Here is an 18760-nt window from a genome sequence, read left to right on the forward strand (position 1 = left end):
GCTGTAGTCAACTATAAAGAATTTGACCAATTACGTGCCACCGCTATCATATAATAGTAGTTTATGCAACAGTGATATAATAAGGGTTCTTAAAATTCAAGGGTCGAAGTTACAAAACGAGACGTAGTCGAGTTTTGTAAAAAAAGACCCGAGAATTTTAAGAACCAATTATGAGCTGTTGCATACATTACTTTTTCTATGACAGCTGCAGCAAAAAAAAGAGTTATTATTAAAAAAAAAGAGTTATTATTTAAAAAAAATTGAGTTATTATTTAAAAAAAAAAGAGTTATTATTGTAAATGAAAACATACCTCTTTCAATCAAGATGATCGGAACTTGTATCTTTAAAAAAAATAAAGCAGTTGTATTATACTCATAAGATGACTGCTAGCAGTCATCTTATGAGCCTATAGACAAATCATTCAAATGACATTGCTTTAGATATCACTGTCAGTCATTTAATTGACACATTTAAGTGCTGGAGTAGAAAAAATACATAAACGCGCGTTTATATCTTTTATACTACATTTTTGTCTACTAAGTACATACCAAATTTCATTAATTAGGTTTTATAGTCAAAAAAGTATTCATTTAGACGACTCGTAGAATAAGTACATAATACAATAGTATTATAATTAATCTTATCAATCTCGGTACCTTACAAATAACTCTCTATTATATCACGATTGTATAAAATACTAATTTAATCTACTCGCATATTATACCCTCTGTGATGCATTCAAAAACCGCCGCTTACGATAAACTGTTTTGTTAGAACACATTTGGGGCATTATCTATGAAAAGGGACCTTATTGTAGATGGCGCTTACGCCGCACAGCGTCGCGCGGCATTGTATTTATATCGGCGCATTGTTAATAATGGCGTAAGCGCCATCGACAATATGGTCCCTTTTCATAGATAACGTCACATTTTCTTATCTGTGAAAATGTTATTATTGCATTAGTATTGTGTTACATCAATATCGATTCAAATTTATTGCAAACACGTCTGAAAAACAAAGCAATTTGATTTGACTTCTATTTTATCAGTCGAGATGACGTTTTATTTCCAAATGAATCAATTGCAAACGATTTAAATAAATCATGCATGTTACTAATAAGCGCCACTTGCTCCATCTCACTAACCTGGGGTTAAACCCTTAACCCAGTATCAAATTGTATTGGTAACCGTGGTAACTCGGTTTAACCGGTTAACCCCGGGTTAGTGAATGGTGCAAGTGGCCCTAAGTATATTAATCGAACGATATGGCAGTTGGGACTGATTCTAGTTTGTCTCCGAATTAAATAACCGGTCAAGTGCGAGTCGGACTCGCGCACGAAGGGTTCCGCGCCATTACGCAAAAAACGGCATAAAAAATCACGTTCGTTGTATGAGAGCCCCAGTTAAATATTTATATTATTCTGTTTTTAGTATTTGTTGTTATAGCGGCAACAGAAATACATCATCTGTGAAAATTTCAACTGCCTAGGTATCACGGTTCATGAGATATATGTACAGCCTGGTGCCAGACAGACGGACAGTGGAATCTTAGTAAATAGGGTCCCGTTTTTACCTACGGAACCCTAAAAATTACGGTTGTACGTAATTAAGTAGATATTATTAAGTAAGTATTAAGTAGCGAGTTCCGCGCCGCGCCGGAGCAACGTTGCCGCAATGGCGGTCGTAACATGCGGTACCTGCACATCTTAGAGAGCTTTATCATATGTGTGTAGATACCTTATAGTATTATTTAGCATTGGTAGGTGGGCCAAAATGTTAACGGAGTGGTGGCCGCTTTCAGACGAAAGGAGTGCCTGGCGTCCGTTGGCTCGTTGGGTGGACGATATTCGGAAGATTGCGGGTCACTTCTGGATGAGATTGGCTCAGGACCGGGATAGGTGGCGTACTAGGCCATGCTCAGCAGTGGCCGGTAAAAGGCTGGTATGATGATGATGATTCTAGCAGTCACATAAACCTCCAAAAACAAACTATATATACAATAAGTCCACCGTTTTCCAATGTAACAAATGGAACTCTAGAAAACATTGGAAACGCAATCATGTCGTAACCGAGCAAATAGCAAATTAATTTAGAATATAAAGGCTTATGTATATTTAATGGAAGCACGTTTTTGTCCAATGTGTAAATAATAAATATGGTGGGTCAAGGCGCATTGACACATGGTCAAAAGCGGTGGCCGAATGTAATGTAATGCAATTTATTATTTTTACCTCGATCAAAGACATATGTCATCATCATCTTCCTCGCGTTGTCCCGGCATTTTGCCACGGTTCATAGGAGCCTGGGGTCCGCTTGGCAACTAATCCCAGTAATTGGCGTGGGCATTAGTTTTTACGAAAGCGACTGCCATCTGACCTTCCGATCCGGAGGGTAAACTAGGCTAGGTATTGGGATTAGTCCGGTTTCCTCACGATGTTTTCCTTCACCGAAAAGCGACTGGTAAATATCAAATGATATTTCGTACATAAGTTCCGAAAAACCCATTGGTACGAGCCGGGGTTCGAACCCGCGACCTCCGGATTGCAAGTCGCACGCTCTTACCGCTAGGCCACCAGCGCTTTTTTCAAAGACATACTCGTATGTAACATTTTTTGATTAAAGACTAATGTGTAACTCCGTATAAGATGAATAAAGTCTAAGGAAGAAACTGCCCCGGAAATCAAGAAAAAGTCATTCTCGGATAGATGGCGCACACACCTTTGGCCTATGCTCGGCTAGATGCCGTTGATGCCACCGTTTGATATTTAAGTAACAATTTTAACACATAGGTATCAGTGAAACAACATGGGTCAAAATGATATAAAAATAATAAAGTTATTTAGTTTTGCTCATTCTTAGGTTTATTTTAGTTTATAATTTGTATGTTTACATGAAGCCTGTTCATAGGTATGTTTGTTTAGTTTAGTAGTTTACCCCTGTATTGTATATCTTTAAAACATGAAGTCTATATGTAGGTTACCACGGAATGGTCCCGCCTCAGCATAATGCTAACCTTAAAGTCGACGCTGGTCTTCCGGCTAGACTATTAATCTTTAGAACACAAAAAAATACTTGCTGGATTTATGGATTATAATCGTAATTATCCGACGTTCGGAAGTGATTCGGAATTACCCGTATACACCTTAATAAAAACAAATGGAACCTGTTCAGCAGAACCAGGTTTCGAGTTCTGCCAAGGTCAATCCGATTATATATAGAGCGAGACAAATTGGTAATACCTAATTATAGATTTTCATTAACATTGCACTTTTTATGTTTATTTACAATTTGCGGCAAAAGTCAATAACAATTTTAAAGTGCGAATCTGACTCGCTCACCGAGGTTTCCGTACTTTTTAGTTTATTGTTATATATCTGTTGTTATAGCGGCAACAGAAATACATCATCTGTGAAAATATCAGCAGTCTAGCTATCACGGTCCATGAGATACAGCCTGGTGACAGGACAGACAGATGGACAGTGGAGTCTAGTGTAAGGCCTGAGTGGACGCTCGAGTTGGGCGTGCAGCGGGGCGGGGCGTGCGGCGTGCATGTTAAACAAATGCAAACGTATAGGAGCGGCCTTAGTGCACGCTGCTCAAATCACTTGTGAGCCCGACGCCACGCTGCACGCCCCGCCGAACGCTCCGCTCCGAGCGTCCACTCAGGCCTTATACTTAGTAATAGGCTCCCGTTTTTACCCTTTGGGTACGGAACCCTAATGATTCAATCTTTCCATAGTTGTATATGTATTTTAAATGCACATGTGAAAAATTACACATCACACAACGTAATATTAATAATACAATATCTGATGGGATACCGAGCAAAGTTCGCAAAACATATGAAAACTCGATAATGCGCGTTATCCTATTTTTCGCCCCCGAAACCCCCCATATAGCAAATTTCATCGAAATCGTTAGAGCCGTTTCCGAGATCCCCGAAATATATACGCATATATATAAATAAATATACAAGAATTGCTCGTTTAAAGGTATAAGATAATACATAACGTCAAATAAAAAGTAATCTTAAAATTAATTAGCTAATTATAAGTGAATACTTGTTATTACGGTGATGCAAATGCAACAAATAATATAATCTTAATCAATACCTAATTGTTATGATTCTATTGTTAGCAAATACCTAATAAAGTAAAAAAATATAAACAACAAAAGTACCTACTATCGGAAATCAATTTACCGTCGGTTACAAAATAAAACTAGGTAGTGATGTACAGTCAGCATCAGATATATCGGAGCGACCGAGGTGCTCATAAATATCTGAACACGCACTCTAACGCCTTGACAATAGAGGCGTGTTCAGATATTTGTGAGCGCCTCGGCGCTCCGATATATCTGATGGCGACATCGTATCTGATCGTATCATCATGTGACACGCTCTTATGGCTCTACAAATAAGATCGTGTCAGATATTTTTGTGACATTCGAAGAGTAACATATTATTGCAGGTGACTGTACAAGAATCAAATTAAAAAGTTAATCAAAAGGGCCAAACAATAGCTGTCAAAGTGACGTCCGCTCACGTAACATCGTAAACGTAACTGACGTAACAGATACGGCGTTACAAAATTTTAGTAACGTTGTCTTTTGCATTGCCGTTTTTTTACGATTATAGTATTTAATTACACAAACGGGTCTACCGCGATATAATTTAATTGTAAAACTAAATAAAAAATTAAAGGTAAAAACAATTAAATTATATCGCGGTAGACCCGTTTGTGTGATTAAATATGTGTACAAAACGCGAGAGTTTAAAGTGTTAGATTATAGTATTCTAGGGAATCTAGGGTGATGAGAGATCGGAACATACTTTGAGAATTTTTAAAGTTCCAATCACTACACTGGAAGAAATCCCTTAAAGGGATAACTTCGCCTTTGTACTGCCTATCCTGTGCCATATATTTATGTTCTGTGTTTTGTATAATAACGAGTTTATACATACATACATGCACCTTATAAAACAAAGTCCCCCGCCGCGTCTGTCTGTTTCTATTTGTATGTTCGCGATAAACTCAAAAACTACTTAACGGATTTTCATGCGGTTTTCACCTATCGATAGAGTATTTCTTGAGGAACGTTCGTGTATAATGTGTTAACCCGTGTGAAGCCGGGGCGAGTCGACAGTAATAATTTTAAACTTATATAAACTTTAAAATTAATAAAGCCGGTCCTTTGATTTCAATATCGGTCGGGTATTTATTTACGTGATAAGCACGAATCAATCGTGAGTTATATATGTATTTTATGTATTTACTTTGTGTCTGATTTTGTCTCTTAATATTTATTTATTTAAAGAAATTCGCGATAGAGTTAGACCAAGCTAAGTTGACAGCGAATTCGATAGCGCAGACTGTGCAAGTGTTATTTTAAACGTAATCATGGATTTTTTACTTTGAAAATAACACTTGCACAGTCTGTGCTATCAAAATCGCTGCCAACTTAGCTTGACCCAACTCTATATCCTTACTAAAGTTATAGGTAGATTATTTTAAGTTTTAACACACTTTAATACATACTAACTGTGTTTGCATCGGTATCAAAATGAATATAATTATATTAATTATCTTCTTATGAACACATGTGAATGAAAATAAATAAATTACTAAAAATAAATATTTTTTTATGTAATTTATAAGCGTTTTTCACAAAAAGACGGACTTAATGCCTCAACAAATACCTCCAATCCGATTGAAGAAATAAACAATTATAAAAAACGAATTATTGGTACACTCACATTAATGTAAAAAAACTCCACAATCACATACACACACTAACACCAAAACACAAACTGCAATTCGAAAGTGCAACGTTTAAAAATCAAATCGCGTTCGAAGTTTAAATCGCTCGAATTTCAAATTTGGAACGCGCGCGCCGGCGGCTACGTTCGGACTGGCTGTGCGCAGGTGCTGTGCCGCGGATCTATGGTGGATGGCTTTATGTAGTGTGAGTAATTCTTATCTGTTTCCGTTAGTTTATGGTGTTGAGACATAGACTTTTGATAAGATTTTGGTATTTTTTAAGGTTGATATTTGCTTGTTAATTGTACCTTGTGTATAATCAATACACAAGGTACACTAAATACGTAAATATCGAATAAACAATATTAATTTTAATTATTTAACCAATAAAACTTACTGAAAAATTATAACATTAAGTCTTGTATCCTGGATTTTCTATCTAGGATATAATGAGAATATCATCTAGTCAGATTGTATTAAAACTAAGTCACTTTGTTCTAAATAAATATAAATTACTATACACAATTACAGATATGTATATTACACGCTCACCAGTTACCATACACGACTCAAGCGACTTTTTTGTTAAATTTTAACTAAAATCTTCAAAACTAAAGAATTCATGAAAAACATTTACTTAGAATAACTACACTTCCCCCTTTATAGGGCACACTTACCTACGGCAAAAATGACCATCCTGCCATCTTGTTTGTATTTTTTTTATGCAGTATTTTAAAGACTTTACAAATGCGATCAAATCGTTTATTTCTTTTCATCTTGTCCCTCAGTGTTAAACAGCAGTTTTTGTAAAATACATATTTAAATTCTTTTAACTTGGACCATAACCGGGCTACGATAAAAGCTCTGACTAACCGCCAACTAGTTCAGTGTAGATAAGTGAAAACCTATTTTCCTTTGTCATAGTACCTATGACAAGTTTTCCGCGGACGGCGCTCTTTGATTGTCAATTTGTCACTGCTTTATTATCGTTTTCCTTTGCCAAATGTACAACTTAGTAACTGGATTGGCATGTCCGTTGGTTGGTTGTAGCATCTATGATTTGCTATTTCGCGCTAACGATTGGTTATTCATATTCAAATCTGATTAACCTTCATCCCGTAGAATAAGAATTATCAAAATAGAATAAAACTTTGGTGGTATGAAGTAATAAGAATTTTCAAAAATTCTATATCTTTGTTAGTATGTATTTAAAATTATCTGTAGGGCAATTCAACTTTTAAAACCACATTTTTATTTTCGGGTATATCAATTTCACATTTTCGTATAAAGTATATGTTTGAAGGTTTTCAAAAAGATAACCCTTTTTGAAACTTTTTGAAAAGTTTTACCACTTGGGTTAACCCTATCCCAAGTGGTAATTAACTCATTTAACTGTCGTTTAATAATCATTTCCACATGTGTTATAGAATAGCCACATTATGGTACGATTTAAGATAAATGTTAAAACATCCCATCAGCACGTTCATTGTGTAAATCATTGTGCACTTTATCGAAATCTTATCAAACACGATCGAGGTGATTTCTCGTAATTTTCTTATGAATGACATCTAACAATAATAGCGTCTAAGTGGGAATAAAATGCATATTTTTTTGTCTTAGTTGGAATGTAATTACATGACATACATCAGTATCATGGACAAGGAAGTATGTATATATACGGGTTTACGAGCTTTATAACAACTAATCAACGACTTTTCGTAGACTCAACATGACGCACGTTGATCAATAAAGTTTCTTTTATTTAAGCTTTATTGCTCAAAATATATGCATCAAAGTACAAATAGCAGACTCAATGCCAAATGGCATTCTCTACCAGTCAACCATAGGGCCAACGCCAACGCGAGCTCCTGTCGACACTACTCGATACAGAGTGAAACATGTCGATCGTTTTTCAACTTAAAATACGTGAGTGACCCGTTTTTAATGTATTTAATAGATATACGTACAATTGTAAAAGCACAATATATTTGCCTGTTGATCCCGTCTCGCATAACTCCGCCTACAACCGCCTCGCGTACTACAAACAGTCTATTGACATTCATCTCGCTGACACCTGTTTATTATACTATTATTGCGGTGATATAATAACTCTTATTATAATATAAATTATACCGCGCGGACTAAAGGAAAGTTATGTATTTGGCTTGGGATCTAGTGTATTTTCATGGCAGGGATATATAGAGGTGAGCTTTTATAAGATGTGTGAATCAGGGATGTTGCGGATGCAGATTTTTTGACATCCGCGGATGCGGATGCGGACGCGGATATTTAAAGGCTCACATCCGCGGATGCGGATGTCAAGATTAGGTACTTAGAAAACGTAAAATATTACATTTTAGTATTTTTTTTATAAAAAAAACGAAACGTTTAGTATTTGAGCAAGAATATAGGTGCGTTATACATATTTAATAAACTGTAACTTCGCCTACTTTTCTGGATCTAGACGATTTTGTTATAGGTAATGACGAAATTACCTAGCACTTACGCCGCCGCTAAGACGTTCCTGTACCGACTTGTTCGATATCCGCATCCGCATAAGCTCCGCATCGATTTTATGCGGATGCGAATGCAGATGCGGATGTTGGAAATAATGCGGAAGTTCCGCGGTTGCGGATGCGGATGCGGATGTTCGCAACATCCCTGGTGTGAATGATCAAACTATTTATTCTTACTGATAGTCAGACATCGGAAGTTTGGTTTGGATCCTGGGTTCGAATCCTGGTAAGGGCATTTATTTGTGTGATGAACACAAATATTTGTTCCTGAGTCATGGATGTTTTCTATGTATATGTCGTAGTCAGATCGTATAATCCGCCGTATTACATTACGGCTGGCCGTTTTCAAAAACAGGGGCGTTTTGAAATGCGGCGGTTCGACGATTAGCCGGATTGTCATTACGATACGTTCTTCAATAAGGCGGCCTACGTTTAGTGGACATCTTAGACAGATCAACCTAGCTCAAACTAAGCAAAGCTGGTACTGTGGGTGCTAGGCGATATACATACTTATGTATTTATTTATTTTATTTTATTTATTCTAACAAGTATGCCGACCCCTGAAGGGGTCATCCATTAATTACATCACACATTTAGGGGGAGGGAGGGGGTCAAGAAAATGTGACATATTGTGACATGGGGGATGGGGGAGACACAAACTTTGTGATGTGACTTTAACTTCATCAGTAACCGAAAATTTATTTAAATTATTTTATTCGCTGTACATTTACATACATACTAATATTTATATCGTCAAAAACATTTTGATAAAATTTTAATAATACTTAGGTACTTACTTAATTCGATTCGACACTAGGGGGGAGGGGTTTGCCAAATGTGACCAAGTGTGACAAGGAGGGGGGAGGGGTCAAAAAACCTAGAAATTCGTGTGACGTAATTAATGGATGACCCCGAAGCAGGTTAAAAAGATCCTTATGTAAGTATGTCGTGATGATAACACTCTATAAGGCCACACCGCATATGTCCGACAGGGTCAACTCTGACTCGTGCGGAAAGTGGAACACTAGCGGACGCCCGTGACCCGTACCTAATGTTTATTTACTTTATTTTTAGGGTTCCGTATCCAAAGGGTAAAAAAAGCGGCCAAGTGCGAGTCGGACTCGCTCATGAAGGGTTCCGTATTTAGGCGATTTATGACGTATAAAAAAAAACTACTTACTAGATCTCGTTCAAACCAATTTTGGGTGGAAGTTTACATGGTAATGTACATCATATATTTTTTTTAGTTTTATCATTCTCTTATTTTAGAAGTTACAGGGGGGGGGGACACACATTTTACCACTTTGGAAGTGTCTCTCGCGCAAACTATTCAGTTTAGAAAAAAATGATATTAGAAACCTCAATATCATTTTTGAAGACCTATCCATAGATACCACGTATGGGTTTGATGAAAAAAAAATTTTTGAGTTTCAGTTCGAAGTATGGGGAACCCCAAAAATTTATTGTTTTTTTTCTATTTTTGTGTGAAAATCTTAATGCGGTTCACAGAATACATCTACTTACCAAGTTTCAACAGTATAGTTCTTATAGTTTCGGAGAAAAGTGGCTGTGACATACGGACGGACAGACAGACGGACAGACAGACAGACATGACGAATCTATAAGGGTTCCGTTTTTTGCCATTTGGCTACGGAACCCTAAAAACGGGACCCTATTACTAAGACTCCGCTGTCCGTCCGTCCGTCCGTCCGTCTGTCACCAGGCTGTATCTCACGAACCGTGATAGCTAGACAGTTGAAATTTTCACAGATGATGTATTTCTGTTGCCGCTATAACAACAAATACTAAAAACAGAATAAAATAAAGATTTAAGTGGGGTTCCCATACAACAAACGTGATTTTTGACCGAAGTTAAGCAACGTCGGGCGGGGTCAGTACTTGGATGGGTGACCGTTTTTTTGTTTGTTTTTTTTTGCTTGTTTTGCTCTATTTTTTGTTGATGGTGCGGAACCCTCCGTGCGCGAGTCCGACTCGCACTTGGCCGGTTTTATTGTACACTTTAGTAATAGGACCTCTGATGCTCGCGCGGGTTCGTACCTGGTGCAAAGGTTGGCCATCGCTATCCAACGTGGCGACGCGGCCAGTGTGATGGGCACCATTGCACGCGGTACAGCTCGCGGAGGTCTTTTTGATTACTTTATATACTTTATATTAGTCTATTCATTAATTTGGATATTTTTAAGTTATTTTCTTAATTAAGTAACGAAAATTGCTGAATAAATTATCAATTTTTTTATTTTGCTTTAGTAATAGCTTGAGGTAATATTAAACTTTTCCGTCGTTAATCTATCTATCTAATACCTTTAAACGAGCAATTCTTGTTTATTTATATATATATATATATATATATATATATATATATATATATATATATATCTCACGATCTAACGATTTCGATGAAATTTGCTATATGGGGGTTTTTAGGGGCGAAAAATCGCTCTAGCTAGGTCTTATCTCTGGGAAAACGCGCATTTTCGAGTTTTTTTATGTTTTATGTGTCAGCCAGATATTATTACCTAATCTGTACTGTAGGCCAGGGCCTATAACCGCGTAATCGAAGTACGTCAATTGCGGGCACTTTTATCTGTCATTCTAATTACGTCTTAATGAGAATAAAAGAGAAAGATCCCGCAATTTGCGAATTTCGCGGTAGACCCCCAGGGGTCGTCAAACTTTTGAGAAGAAAAGGCAATAGATTTTTTTAAATATTTAATATGCTTAGAAGTAGTATATCATAGATCTCATGCCACAAGCGTGGCAAGGTCAATGCCCTGCGCTTTCTCGCCACGCTGTCTGTCTGTCAGACTGTCGGCTTTTTTTGCTAGTGGCTGTGACGTCATGGGGCCTCTTCGATACATGCAGTCGCCATCAGATATATCGGAGCGGCCAAGGTGTTCACAATATCTGAACATGCACTCCAACGCGTTGACAATAGAGGCGTGTTCAGATGTTTGTGAGCACCTTGGCCGCTCCGATATATCTGATGGCGACGTACAAGACTCAGAGCAACAATATAAAGGGGCGACAAGGACGGAGCGAGATGTTCGAACGAGATGGTCTTATGGAACTTTCAGTAGGAGTAGCAGTGTGTCCTTATCATATTCTCATTTTTCATTTCTGCCTACTTCAAAAAAAGCAATAAGTGCCACGTCAAAATGGTGGACGTATTACCCACCAGTGCTTGGTGGGCAACAATGAACCCAAATTACGTAGCTTGTTTTTGATGTTGTCAGGGATGTTAAGGCATGTTTTTAATTTAGTCGCATTGCGTTTCTGTCTCTCATGGACGCACGCATATGACAACTATATGTATAATATATTTTGCTTTCAGATTGCAAGCATTCACATGTTGATATATTGATGCGACTCCAGACTATTTTGTATGTCCCATAAAAAATGACTCACGTAAAGGGGCCCACTGATTACCAGTCCGCCGGACGGTATTGGCCTGTCAGTTGTTCGGAGCTGTCAACTTTTTGTTCTAACTTACAGGCCGATATCGTCCGGCGGACTGGTAATCAGTGGGCCCCTTTAGACCGGGCCGTGTCCGGGCCGGAGCTTCCGGAGTTTCGTTTTCTATGGAAAACATCACGTGATCACCTCAATCACCTGTCATAGAAAAGTATGTGCCGGAAACTCTGGCCCGGACACAGCCCGGTCGGCCCGATCTAACGTGAGTCATCTTCAAAGGTGTTTTGTTAGTTTATTCAGTGTTTTTGAAAATTTACAAAAAGGTTCGCGAGGTATACAGCTCAGAGCCACTAGCTCACTAGACTAGTGGCACGGTTTTTCTGATGTACAGTGTCGCCATCAGATATATCGGAGCGGCCAAGATGTGCACAATATCTGAACACGCACTCTAACGCCTTGACAATAGAGGCGTGTTCAGATATTTGTGAGCGCCTTGAGCGATCTGATGGCGACTGTACCCTGTATACTTTTTTGTTTACTTAACTTACATATATTGACCAAATGATGGAAAGTTCTACACATAGTTAACTTATCGAACACCAATAATGACTATAATGAGTGAAGGCGGGGCTCTGAATCAGTGCTTGCTAAAGTAACACGGTTGCTAAGATAACGCTTTGTCATTTCCTATTGCCACATAAGTTTTTCGGAGTTGATAATAAGTACGATAAGTTAGGCTTTTACTTTTATCACTTAAACTGCACACCACCTTACCACACACACTCTTACCTTACATACTGCACCTTAAATACTTAGGCGTTTTTTTTGTCCCCTACACTTTTTTTTTTCAAATTTGGGATTTTTTATGTTATTTCTACTCAGAATCACGAGCTCTTTCCATCCTAATAGGAGAAAAAAAGTGTCCTAAGGTTTTTATTTCCATTACGTCACCATTTTTCATAGACTTTGTATGGCGGACGCGGAATGGAAAGATCGAAAAATGTATGGAAATTTTGGGACACTTTTTTTCTCCTATTAGGATAGAAAGAGCTCGTGATTCTGAGTAGAAATAACATAAAAAAATCTCAAATTTGAAAAAAAAGTGTAGGGGACAACATAAAAAAAACGCCCACTTAACACATTCACTGCCAGGAACCCACCTGGTGGGCGCTCGTGAACTTTGCTCAGATGCCGGACAACCCGCTGGGCGGGTTGTTTTATACACAGCTATTAGACGACTGGTTTCTGGGGTAGTGCGCCGTTTTTTTGTCTGGCAGTGAATGTGTTAAGGGGATGTACCTTAAATACTTGAAGGGTATCCTCCTGCGCGGATAAATTTCCATAGGTACAAAGGTTTTACTAGCGCTATGGCGCAATCGGTAAATATTTTTCGGTTATTATATTTTATTTTGATTTCCAACTGTCTTATGTAAGTACAATAAAGTGTTAACATGTCTCAGCGTACCGGCACAGAATAAGTAATAGTACTAGGGTACAGAAAAGAAACTTCCTACAAAACCGAAGTTTGACTGCGATTCAGGTACGATAATACTATTAATTATTCTGTGATTCAGGGACGAATCATGCTGTCCATTTATTATGTACTAGCGACCCGCCCCGGCTTCGCACGGGTTAACAAATTATAGATGAACCTTCCTCTTGAATCACTCTATTTATTTAAAAAAACCGCATCAAGATCCGTCGCGTAGTTTTAAAGATCTAAGCATACATCACAGCGGGAAGCGACTTTATTTTATACTATGTAGTGATATGGTACTATCCCTTTCGGCTATTTATGGTTGTCAAAATTCAAGTCATTATCTTATCTGTGTTCGTGCACGCAAAGGGACGTCAAGTTGTGCCATCCCTAATAATTGCTCGGGGCAATGCTAAGCCGAACGAAGCCGAGAATGCCCGAATAGAGTTTCGCACCCCCGGTATCGGAGCGTGTTTTTTTTTATAATATAGGAGGCAAACGAGCAGACGGATCACCTGATGGTAAGCGATTACCGCCGCCTATGGACACCCGCAACACCAGAAGGGTTGCAAGCGCGTTGCCGGCCTTTAAGATGGGAGTACGCTCTTTTCTTGAAGGTTTGAAGGTTTGTGTGGCGACCCTACCGTACCATTTGTCCTGCATAACCACAAATGGCGTGTGTGCTTATTGCCAACACCGTGCTTAACCGACTTGCGTTGCGACAGGTAACGCTTACGCTAATGACCATAATGAGCTATGACCGCACCTACGTAAGTGTCTGTTAACCCCTTTATAGTTAATCCCTTTATAGTTCCAAATGTTCATAGATGGTAAGACGTGAACAGTCTAATACCACAGTGTAAAAACCGGCCAAGTGCGAGTCGGACTCGCGCACGGAGGGTTCCGCACCATCAACAAAAAATAGAGCAAAACAAGCAAAAAAACGGTCACCCATCCAAGTACTGACCCCGCCCGACGTTGCTTAACTTCGTCAAAAATCACGTTTGTTGTATGAGAGCCCCACTTAAATCTTTATTTTATTCTGTTTTTAGTATTTGTTGTTATAGCGGCAACAGAAATACATCATCTGTGAAAATTTCAACTGTCTAGCTATCACGGTTCGTGAGATACAGCCTGGTGACATGCGCGCCATGCTCGGCATCAAACGACGCACCAAGGTGCAAGACGTCGGATACGTCATTACCAAACTTAAATGGAGCTGGGCGGGACATGTTGCCAGGCAGAGTGATGGCAGGTGGGCCAAAATGTTAACGGAGTGGTGGCCGCTTACAGACGAAAGGAAAGCCTGGCGTCCGCTGGGTCGTTGGGTAGACGATATTCGGAAGATTGCAGGTCACTTCTGGATGAGATTGGCTCAGGACCGGGATAAGTGGCGTACTCGAAGAGAGGCCTATGCTCAGCAGTGGGCGATTAAAGGCTGATATGATGATGATGATGAGCCTGGTGACAGACGGACGGACGGACGGACAGCGGAGTCTTAGTAATAGGGTCCCGTTTTTACCCTTTGGGTACGGAACCCTAAAAAGTAGCAGTGGACCGACGTCTTTGATGTTTGCGAAAATTCGGACACCGCACCAGAACACAGTAGGGTTGTCACAGACTTTTACACAACTGGCCAAAAACAAACATTTCAAATAAGACACTAGTCTTGTAAGTAGTACCGAGCTACTAACAATGGCGATATATGCAGCTCGGGTGCGTGAAAAATCGTGCTCCAATTGTTGACTTTATTCGACATACCTATGTCATTAATCATCATATCAGCCTTATCGCCCACTGCTGAGCACAGGCCTCTCTTCAAGTACGCCACTTATCCCGGTCCTGAGCCAATCTCATCCAGACAGAAGTGACCCGAAATTTTCCGAATATCGTCCACCCAGCGAGCCAACGACATTTCTTGTCAATTTTTAGGGTTCCGTATCTAAAAAGGGAAAAACGCGTGCGACTGTCTGTCCACCCATCCCCCCCCGCCACCCCTTTATTTCCGAAACTACTGGGTCTAAAATTTTGAAAAAAAAATTCGAAAAATAGTTCTTTGCCTATAGATGACAGGAAAACCTTTTAGAAATGTGCAGTCAAGCGTGAGTCGGACTTAATGTTACGGAACCCTTGGAATGCGATTCCGACTCGCACTTGGCCGGTTTTTTAAGGTCTAAGGGCCCTTATCACTGAAAGCCTCCAGGTTAAGTACCTGGGCTATTGAGTAAGTGTTCGTCTTACGAAGCGTGCTGAGTTGTGTAGAAACTAAGTTGTCCCACTAATCAAATAGGTATAAGCTGTATAAGGCAGGCCTGGGTCTGGTACACTCACGCACAGAACGGTTAGAGTTTATGTTGGCCGAAGTTTCGGCCGAAGGTTCGATTTCGGTCGAAAACTGCCGAACCTTTCGCGGACGCGCCGAAACTGTGTTCTTTGTTGTGTCCAGTCGAAGTTTCGGTTTCGGCTGAAGGTTCGGTTTCGGCAAAATATCCAGTTTCAGTCGGACACTGGTTATCATCTATATTCTAGGTACTTATATTATACATGCATACGGGTGTCGATGTCGCTAGCTAGCGCGCGCGCACGGTCGCGGGTGTCATTGTAGGTAAAATCCGTCGCACGCGTCCGCGCCAGTTTGCGTTGCTCATATAGTTGGTCAAACCAATTTGTCAGTAAATAAGAACAAAAAAAACTATACTCATCCTTTTCTTTTGGGTGCTAGTACTAGTGTAAGAAGATAGTATGATTATCTTTGTCTATGTTTGAAATGAGACAGTCCTTTGACAAAGTATATATACAATTTTTTGTTAACCCCGGTCACCCGCTCCGTGCAACCGCGCCAGTTAGCGAACGACCTACAGATGAAGTATAAAATAATCTTCTAAATATACTATGTATATTATGTACATACGCTCAGGATTCAATGTGCGCCCACGCCGCCGTAAATATGTCATTTTGCTTCCTTGTGACCCAATATCCACTATTTCTTTATTTATTGACGTAATAACGTCTTACGAATGAAGTGAAATGAAAAACTTTATTTTCAGGCAACTATTGGCTCATAGATAAATACCTTAAAACTAGCATACATATTATTATAAAATATATCTTAAAACTAAACACACACAATTATGGCTGCCATGCAGTTCGTAACCCCGCAGTGTCAGGGAGCCGGCCGCGACACCGCCGAAACTTGACACTCTTCGGCCAAAACTCCTCTTTGGTGAAGGTCGCTAGGTGTTCAGTCGGAACGCAGCAAATGGTTGGGTCCAGTCGGTGCGGTACCGCACTGATAAATCGATGAACACCGGCCGGTAGCATGCACGAAAAAGTGTCACGTTGGTAACGTTGTGGACAGATCCTGGTAACGTATAAAAGTATGCAATTTTATCAATGTTTTCTTATGACGTTATCACGCAAAATTATCGTCCGCAAACCGACTTTACAGACAACCATTTTTGTTTTTTCAATATAATTATATTACAACGCTGTTGGGCGTTTTTTAGGGTTCCGTAGCCAAATGGCAAAAAACGGAACCCTTATAGATTCGTCATGTCTGTCTGTCTGTCCGTCTGTCCGTCCGTATGTCACAGTCACTTTTCTCCGAAACTATAAGAACTATACTGTTGAAACTTGGTAAGTAGATGTATTCTGTGAACCGCATTAAGATTTTCACACAAAAATAGAAAAAAAAACAATAAATTTTTGGGGTTCCCCATACTTAGAACTGAAACTCAAAAATTTTTTTTTCATCAAACCCCTACGTGTGGGGTATCTATGGATAGGTCTTCAAAAATGATATTGAGGTTTCTAATATCATTTTTTTCTAAACTGAATAGTTTGCGCGAGAGACACTTCCAAAGTGGTAAAATGGGTGTCCCCCCCCCTGTAACTTCTAAAATAACAGAATGATAAAACTAAAAAAAATATATGATGTACATTACCATGTAAACCAGGGATGTTGCGGATGCCGATTTTTTTACATCCGCGGATGCGGATGCGGATGCGGATTTTTAAAGGCTCACATCCGCGGATGCGGATGCGGATGCGGATGTCAAGATAGTACCATAAAAAACGTCAAATATTACATTTTAGTAATTTTTATTTCAAAAACCCGGCCAAGTGCGAGTCGGACTCGCGTTCCAAGGGTTCCGTACATTAAGTCCCACTCACGCTTGACTGCTCATTTCTAATAGGTTTTTTGACTAAATTACCTAGCAGTCTAGCACTTACGCCGATGCTAAGACGTTCCTGTACCGACCTGTTCCACATCCGCATCCGCATTAAATCCGCATCGATTTTATGCGGATGCGGATGCGGATGTTGAAAATAATGCGGAAGTTCCGCGGTTGCGGATGCGATGCGGATATTCGCAACATCCCTGATGTAAACTTCCACCGAAAATTGGTTTGAACGAGATCTAGTAAGTAGTTTTTTTTTAATACGTCATAAATCGCCTAAATACGGAACCCTTCATGGGCGAGTCCGACTCGCACTTGGCCGCTTTTTTTAAAGTTGTCCCCTACACTTTTTTTTCAAATTTGGGATTTTTTATGTTATTTCTATTCAGAATCACGAGCTCTTTCTATCCTAATAGGAGAAAAAAAGTGTCCCAAAATTTCCTTACATTTTTCGATCTTTCCATTCCGCGACCGCCATACAAAGTCTATGAAAAATGGTGACGGAATGGAAATACAAACCTTAGGACACTTTTTTTCTCCTATTAGGGTAGAAAGAGCTCGTGATTCTGAGTAGAAATAACATAAAATCTCCCAAATTTGAAAAAAAAAGTGTAGGGGACAACTTTAAAAAAAACGCCCTGTTACACATTACGGCCGGCACTGTACCGCAAATTAGTGACAGTTTGCGCGAAAGTGGTACAGTCTATCATGTCGCGATGATAAGCGTCCGATGGGTGCCAGTTTCACTCGTGCCATTTGTTGGCTTTATTTATGAGTACAGTCAGCCACATTTTTGGTCTACCACCGTACGGTTGAGGTTCGTTTGAACGTCATGAGACAACAAGGTCGATTTAATATTATGTCTGTGACAATTGTCAACCTTAGCGATCGTTAGATCTCGCAGAAACTTTTGTCTAAACTGGTAGACCACTTTCTTGGCCCACTGTACAGTCGGCAGCATGTCGTTAAACATAGTGGTAGGCGGGGTCTCTATTGTTACCAAAAAGTCATAATTAATGATCGGACACCGGTAGCATTTTATGTCATTTTGACGTCCAACGTAATGACTAATTGCTCGTTTAAATAACAATATAATAATAATAATTGTTTATTTCAAGTTTTAAACTCATATAGTACAATACACTAAATTACAACCCTATAAAATAATATAAAATTTAAAATACAATGAAGCAGAAAGGTATTAAAGGTATAAGAGTATTACATTGGACGTCAAAATGACATAAAATGCTACCGGTGTCTAATGTATTGTTTGCCCGTATTTTCGTTAGTCATAATTCATTTGGTTCAAAAACGCGTCACTTTTCAGTATTGCCATAAAACAAACCTAACCTATCTATAGGATAACCTTACGAAAATCCTGAACAGTTAACGGTT

General features: G+C 39.2%; 2 protein-coding genes across 2 annotated transcripts in view; one reads left to right on the forward strand and one right to left on the reverse strand.

The window, feature by feature from the left end:
• LOC134660228 (uncharacterized) overlaps positions 1-5937 on the reverse strand; it is a 54780-nt gene extending 48843 nt beyond the window's left edge. The window contains exon 1 of the mRNA XM_063515967.1: positions 5756-5937. The gene's annotated coding sequence lies outside the window, so the exon portion shown is untranslated. The remainder of the gene's footprint in view (positions 1-5755) is intronic.
• The window catches only part of LOC134660076 (uncharacterized), a 76696-nt gene that overhangs the window by 51949 nt on the left and 5987 nt on the right, over positions 1-18760 (forward strand). The gene's annotated exons all lie outside the window — the stretch shown is intronic.

The sequence above is a fragment of the Cydia amplana genome, chromosome 26 (assembly GCF_948474715.1).
Source record: "Cydia amplana chromosome 26, ilCydAmpl1.1, whole genome shotgun sequence".
Taxonomy (NCBI): Eukaryota; Metazoa; Arthropoda; class Insecta; order Lepidoptera; family Tortricidae; genus Cydia; species Cydia amplana.